This window comes from Lutjanus erythropterus, chromosome 13, assembly GCF_056507025.1.
Source record: "Lutjanus erythropterus isolate fLutEry1 chromosome 13, fLutEry1.hap2, whole genome shotgun sequence".
Taxonomy (NCBI): Eukaryota; Metazoa; Chordata; class Actinopteri; order Lutjaniformes; family Lutjanidae; genus Lutjanus; species Lutjanus erythropterus.
The window spans coordinates 8116855-8124415 of record NC_139329.1 but is presented as its reverse complement, the minus strand read 5'-3'; positions in this window follow the sequence as shown (position 1 = coordinate 8124415).

The window sequence follows — 7561 nt, the reverse complement described above, 5'->3', positions numbered from 1 at the left end:
GTCTAAAGCTGCTAATATGTCACTTTATATACGTTTTATATTCTTTAATACGTGGTAGGTTTGTCCAAACATCGCCTTTTTTGAAATTTAATCCGACGTTTTCGGAGATGTGAGATGTGAAAGCTGTTTTAGACAGTACTGAGGACCAACTGCAGAAGCGGGGGGATAAATTATGCCGGATTGTTCACTTCAACAGACACACTTTAATGCTTTCCACGTAGTACTGTGAATGCAGCACAGTGTCCGCTCGTAATGATGGCGTCCGGCTCTGCAGGCCGATCTGCTGGAGCAGCACACAGGCGAGACATGTTCAAAATGAGAGGTCGGTTTGTGACAACATGCAATGTTTCTGGTGTCTTAAGTGGTGAATTGGCAAAGCTGGAAGTTAAGCATAGGGCTAAAACACTCGCACTGACACCATGCATCTATTTGCGATATAAACTCAGTAGGACTCGCGATCAACAACTAGCCAGAGAACAACAACCCTCAAATAATAAATCAAAATGGGGGACACGGGATGTGTGTGCGAGTGTGTGGGTGTATGAGTGACACTATGAGTGTAAAGAAGAAAGCTAGCGACATGCAAATAAACAAGAACACGATAAACGGTTGCTATGGTAACGCTAAACAAAACCGCAGCTGGTATGGCTCTGGGCCCCGTTTCCCAGAGCCTTTGTAGCGCTACGTGCGTCGTAAGTTGTATTTTAAAGTCTCCCTTAAGGTTATGGGCTGTTTCCCAGAGTTGGGACAACCTTAAGGGAGACTTACGACGCACGTAGCGCTACGAAGGCTCTGGGAAACGGGGCTCTGGCTAGTTGTTGATCGCGAGTCCTACTGAGTTTATATCGCAAATAGATGCATGGTGTCAGTGCGAGTGTTTTAGCCCTATGCTTAACTTCCAGCTTTGCCAATTCACCACTTAAGACACCAGAAACATTGCATGTTGTCCCAAACCGACCTCTCATTTTGAACATGTCTCACCTGTGTGCTGCTCCAGCAGATCGGCCTGCAGAGCCGGACGCCATCATTACGAGCGGACACTGTGCTGCATTCACAGTACTACGTGGAAAGCATTAAAGTGTGTCTGTTGAAGTGAACAATCCGGCATAATTTATCCCCCCGCTTCTGCAGTTGGTCCTCAGTACTGTCTAAAACAGCTTTCACATCTCACATCTCCGAAAACGTCGGATTAAATTTCAAAAAAGGCGATGTTTGGACAAACCTACCACGTATTAAAGAATATAAAACGTATATAAAGTGACATATTAGCAGCTTTAGACCTACAGAGAAAATTAAAACAGATTTATTCCTGCACGCCGTGCAAATGGAAGTTTGTCACTGACATCAGTTTTTTCACTGCCAATCACCTGGTGTAGCCTACATGAAGTGTTGAGTTGAATTGTTTTAGTTCCTACGTTCCCTGAAGGCAACGTGATAGGGGAAGGTCCCCAGCCTTTTTGTTAAGCTGTCTGTCATGATTCCACACCCCTCTCAGTTGATGCCACGCCCCCCACGCGAAATTCGGGTCAAAAGTCTGAAACTGAAAAGAAAAGATCTGAACCTGAAAAATAAAGATCTGAAACTGAAAAAAAATTTTTTGAAACTGTAAAAAATAAGATTTGAATCTGAAAAAAATAAGATCTCAAACATCAAAACATATGAAAGTGAAAAATGAAAATTAATAATTTATTCAAAAGAATTACCAGAGTGAATCATAATTATATTTAACCTGAAAAATTTTTTTGTGCACTTATTTTTATTTTGAATACGCTAATGTATTTTTCAAAATTCAAGATCAAAACTTGAATTTTCAGTTTCAAATTTTATTTTTTCAAGTTCAAAACTTTTGACCCCAATATAGCTCCATAGAGCTGGCCCTGTGCCTAATTGTCTAATGCTGTATTTTGACACTTTAAATGAATTTGTCTTGATCCCGGGTCTCTTAACTTTCTTATATTAAATGTGGGCAATATGAGATGTGATATATTCAGGGGATACACATACATATATTTATTTGAAAATATTAAAATTGCAGTGTCCTGTGAGAGCCCTGTTAATCAGTGAAACCATTTGAGAGAAAAAAAAAAAAAAAAAATTCCACTCCTTTTATCGGGGTTTTATTTTAACTACATACAAAAGCAGATGGTGGCAAACTTGTAATTTTAGAACTGATTTATCTGCATTTTGTGAGAGTCTTCTTTTCAAATAGGGACTTCCATGAATGTGTTACACCTCCACTGTTTGGTTTAACTTCTATAGTTTCCTGTATTCTGCACATTGACGCCTCCTGCTGGTCATATTTTACTGCTTCTCCTGTCCAAACATGAAAACACAATCAGTGCTATAGTCTGACAGTGTAATTTATAAGGTCAAGTATGCACATACATATTATTGATCTGATTGTTTTCAGTTCTCTTTTTTTTAAATATACGTTGTATGTTAAAACACAGAAATAAAGTGTACGTAGAACCAACAAACACTATGCAGGCATTCGTGGTCATATTTATCAAACACAATGCCTTTTAGCCACACAAATCATATTGTTTTTCAGTGGTGTGCAGTATTGACATGTAATAGAGTAAACATAGGTGTAACCAGTGATACTAATTATAGTTCAGTTCCATTCAGGTTAAACAGAGTCAGGGTGCTGCTATTGTGCATGTTGACTCACAGGAAAGACTCTGCTACACCAGATGTAATGGCACCTTAATATCACAGTGTGTTTACATGACTATTATATGTGAAAATGGCTGCCGTGAAAAAGGTCTGTTAATCAAATTACCACAAACCATCTGACATATAGAGAACAGAGTCTGGGGTCAATTGCTCACCCTGCATTTTAGTCCAGCAAATCATAAAAATAAAAGAAATTATGCAGGAAGGATGTAAGAAAAAATTAAAGGATACTAAATATCATTTTCCTGCACACATATTTGCTTCCTCATACCCTGCTCTTCGCTCTCGAATACTGGGCTCCTATGGGGCTTTTCACACTGCGTATTCTTAGCCCTGGGCTAAGAGTTAACCCTGGGCTACCTTAGCAACTTTTCATACACATATTGGTAAGCCATGGTTAAGCTAAGCACAGGGCTGTATGAGTCACACTGCACTTCTACTAGCCCTGGGTAACACGTCTGTTGACACACCAGCTGATGTGGAGAGTTTAGAGCTTTCCATGACTACTCTGCTCTTTTAGCCCCATTTCACAGTGGCATTTTTCAGCCCTGGGTTTAGTCGACTTGCAGGGGATAACCCCACAAACTCAGGGCTAGCCCTGCTCTGGAGCGGGGCCAGTAAGCCCAAGGCTATAGTCGGGGTTCACCCCCTTTGGAATGTTCCAGGTTTGTGCCAGTGTGAAAGCTTTCTTAGCCTGGGGCTAAGTGTAGTGTGAAAAGCCTGTGTCCCCACAGAGATAAAAAGTAGTCAGCCGTTGGCAGGGCCTTTACACCCCCCCCCACCCCCCACCCACCCTCCTCTGGAACAACCTCCCCACCAATATCAGATGAGCTGCCTCTGTTTAGTTTAGTTAATTTTAATCCAAACTTAAAACTGACTTAACTTTTAAACAGTGCATATTCTTGGATTAATTCAAAGAATAAGCACTGTTCTCAGTCTCAATGAATCTCTTAACTTAGTAATTGTAATCCATATTTGTCCTACAAACAAAAATAAAACTATAAAATTTTTAACAACTGCTGCATCTTTCTGATCCTCTGTTTTGTTTCTGCTCCCACATGCCTCCAAGTGGTTTCTCTTCCCCTGTGTCTCTATCACCCCTCTCCATCTTTCTTTCTTTCCTCGTCTGTGGAGCCTCTCCTCCTCCAGGTCTCCATGGTGGAGAGGAGGTCAGTTGGCTCGGGTCAAATTGAAAACACCTGAGGCTGTTCCTTGTCCTCCCGCATCCACATTCTTTGCATGCATATTATAATAGTATAATTATTTTCTTACCCTTTTCAGGGTCTACAGGACAGGTTGTACATACTTTATACAGACTGTCCCTGAGACAAATTGTGATTTGTGATACTGGGCTTTACAAATAAAATTTGACTTGACACATCACCTGTACCTGTCTGTGTTCTCACCACATATTAGATTATGTGAATGAAGCAGTGTATTGTAACTGTAAGTCAATTTCAGGTTAGTCTTGCAATGCCATGCAGTTGGAGATCTGGCATTTATAGACTTCAGTAGGGAGTGACAGAGACATTGTTTACATGCCCACAAGTATCCTGGATATGCTAAGGTTTTTGGAGTGTCCTCATTATGTTTTCTGCATGCATGTGTCATATCCTGGTTTCAGAAATCTGGATAAGGTCTGGTCCAGGCTGTGAGAAACCCAGATATGCTACCTGGAGTACTCTGTAAATAACCAGGATACTGCTGCAGTTTTTTTTTTTTTTAGTTTTTTTTTAACATTCATTGTTCCATGTGTAAATTTAGGTAACAGACACATGACAGAACAAGCCGTTGCCTTTTCAAAAAAGCTCAGTACAAGTAGTAACACATCAGCCATTCATCCATATGTTTCTGCTTACCCAGGGTCACGGTAGCAGCAGGTTAAGCAGGGTACTCCAGGCATCTCTCTCCTCAGAAATGCTTTCCAGCTGCTCCTGGGGGATCCAGAGCCAATCCCAGGCCACTGATTGGCACTGAGTGGAAATAAACAATAAAAAAAAAAAAAAAAAAAGAATTAAAAAAAGAAAGAAAAATAAAATATATATGAACATCATTTGTCCTTGAAATAACATTTACATGATTTTAGTGTATTCTTTTGGGTTGGTGCATTCTGATTTTCCTGGCATTTATGTCTCATTACTTTTCTCTAATTATTATTATTAATATTATTATTAATAGTTGTTGTTGTTTGTTCCACATTCCCCTTCTTGCAAACAATAATAGTTTTCAGAGACATCACAGAGAGTTAAACTAGAAGTGTACCTGAATCTGGTCTGACTTCATACTTTATATACTCCTGTCTTGTGCTTCAGAGCACATCTTATGTCACAAAGTTTTTTTTAAAAAGCAGCTTAACCTGATTAGACGTATGACACATTTCTTTCTCATTCAAATTACTGAATGAACCACTGAGTAAAAAACATCAGCATGAAGAAAGCTGTCTAAATCCTCAGCCATATATCAAACCCCCTTTTTAAAACTGAAAATACACAGTGTAGATCACTAATACTCAAGTTAATTTTTTGGGTCGCAGTAAAATTGATTGTACATGCAGGAAAAAGATAATCAGTGTATGACTGGTGAAAATAAGGTAGATGACCACCATGATACAGAAATGACACTGCCCAGCCTCAGCCCTTACATCTGCACCACTGCAGCCCCTATTCCTAATTTTCTCACAGAGTGTTTCCCTTATCCTGGTCCTCAGAGCTCACTGCCCTGCATGTTTTAGATGTTTCCCTGCTCAAACACACCTGATTCACATGATCAGCTCCTTATCAGGCTTCAGGCTGTCAGGCAGAGGCTTCATGACGAGTTGATCATGTGAATCAGGTGTGTTTGAGCAGGGAAACATCTAAAACATGCAGGGTGGTGGGCCCTGAGGACCAAGATAGAAATACTGTCACATACGGTTTTCACATGAAACACACTGGCCAGACACACATAAACCAGTTACATCAGAAAGAAACTAGGCTTATACATGTCAAAAGAGAGATGAGATGAGAGATGTATATTAATGCAAAACGTTTGCAACAGAATGCACATCCAAATGCAATAAATAAGTGCTGCTATTAATGAATTTTTTTTTTAACTTTTTGCTATATTGTAGTTGGACCTAACCAAAACTCCTGTCATCTTCCAGGTGAAAAAATCAAACAAGGAGACATTAAAAACTATTCTGGGTTAAGAGTGTCAGTTTAAATAATAAGAGGAAGTTCTGTAATTTGATTACATGAAATACAATATAATGGCAGATCAATCTATAAAAGGACAATACATTTGATCTTTTTGAACATTTTGTTCACTTCTATGAACATACTTGGCAGAGAACTATGAAAAATAAAAAAAAAACAAAAAAAAAAAACAAAAAACAGCACAGTCCTTTTTGTTATTTTGTAGCTTTATAGTAGAAAAAGTTTTATGTCAGTAGGCAGTGGTGTGTCTGTCTTGACCTGGTGAGGTTAACGTCCACTGCCCTCTAGTGGTCACAACATGGAACTGCAACAATAAATTATCAATTAAATATCACTATCAGTTTTTAATGTGTATAAATAACAGGTTAATTAGCAACTACATCAGGCTGGACACAATAGCATAGTTATACTGGTTATATTTTCAAATTAAACGTTGTACTAGATGTAGTTACGCGCTTTGACCACTAGAGTGCAGTGTATATTCACGATTACAATATAAAACGCTTTCATGGTATATGTAGTTGTTTTTAGTACTCGTCTTCCCTGCAAGGTATGTATCTACCAAGGGTTCTGTGGTAAACTTATAATTAGAAAAAGAAAGAAAAAAGAGTTTTATCAGTCCAAATGTTTATAAAGTTTATACATATTAGGAGATTTTAAGGCCTTGGGATTTGCACAGTGCTGAATATACTGTATGTACTGTTATGTTCTGATCTTCTGACATGAAAACAAACAGAATTTATATTGTAATGAAAATAGAATAGACATGTTACAAAGAAATATAATGGGCAACGTCTTTCCACCAAATAATAGTAAAAGGATATCTCCAAAAGAACTTACACCACTAATATAATAATTAAACAGCTGTGTCATTTTTTATTTTATGCGATTAATGTTTTGATATAGAAGTTTGAAATAGACATCTTGAGGTTAGTTTGTGCTCAATATTTTGAAGATAATGTCCATATTCCTCCTACCAAATATTTGAGACCAAGGGGGTTGGTTTGTCTTTCTGAAAGAGAGATCTGACTTTTCTCACCAATTGTTTTTGGTAAACAGCGATGACCTAAGTGGAGAAAGAGGAAATGGGGGGAACAGAGTGACGTTTCCGGGGGGTAGCCCTTCTTCATTCATGTTGTCTTTTGAAACATAAAATGTGACACTAGATGGCAGTATTGAGTCACATTAAAACAACACGTAGTGTAAACGTACAGGCAAATAGTTATTTTCTGTACCGTGTGGTATTCTCACTTAACTTCCCCCCTTTTTCCTGGGATGTATTTGAAACATCGGAGGTAAGGTGAAGAAACTGAAGAACTTTTTTATGGAGTATGGAGTTTCATGTCCTCAAATTAAAATCATCCAGCCAATTATTATGAATCAACACTTTGCTGCCTACATGTACTGTCGGATATATTTTAATTAGTTCATTAAGTTTTTCTGTGAGGTCTATGTTGCCAACATGAGATGTTTAAGGACGACTATCAATAGTATATTGAGAATAGCAATATCACAAGTATGGAATGTATATTTTAGAGTGTTATTATGTGTAAATGATCAGTTCTGCTGCCAGCCGGACCAGTACTTGAATAGACAGTTCAGGGCTATTGTAATAGATAATTGCAGTTTGCTTTAAAGTGTTAGTTAAATTCACTGAATTCACCTTCTTGCATGCCCCCTGTTTATATTCA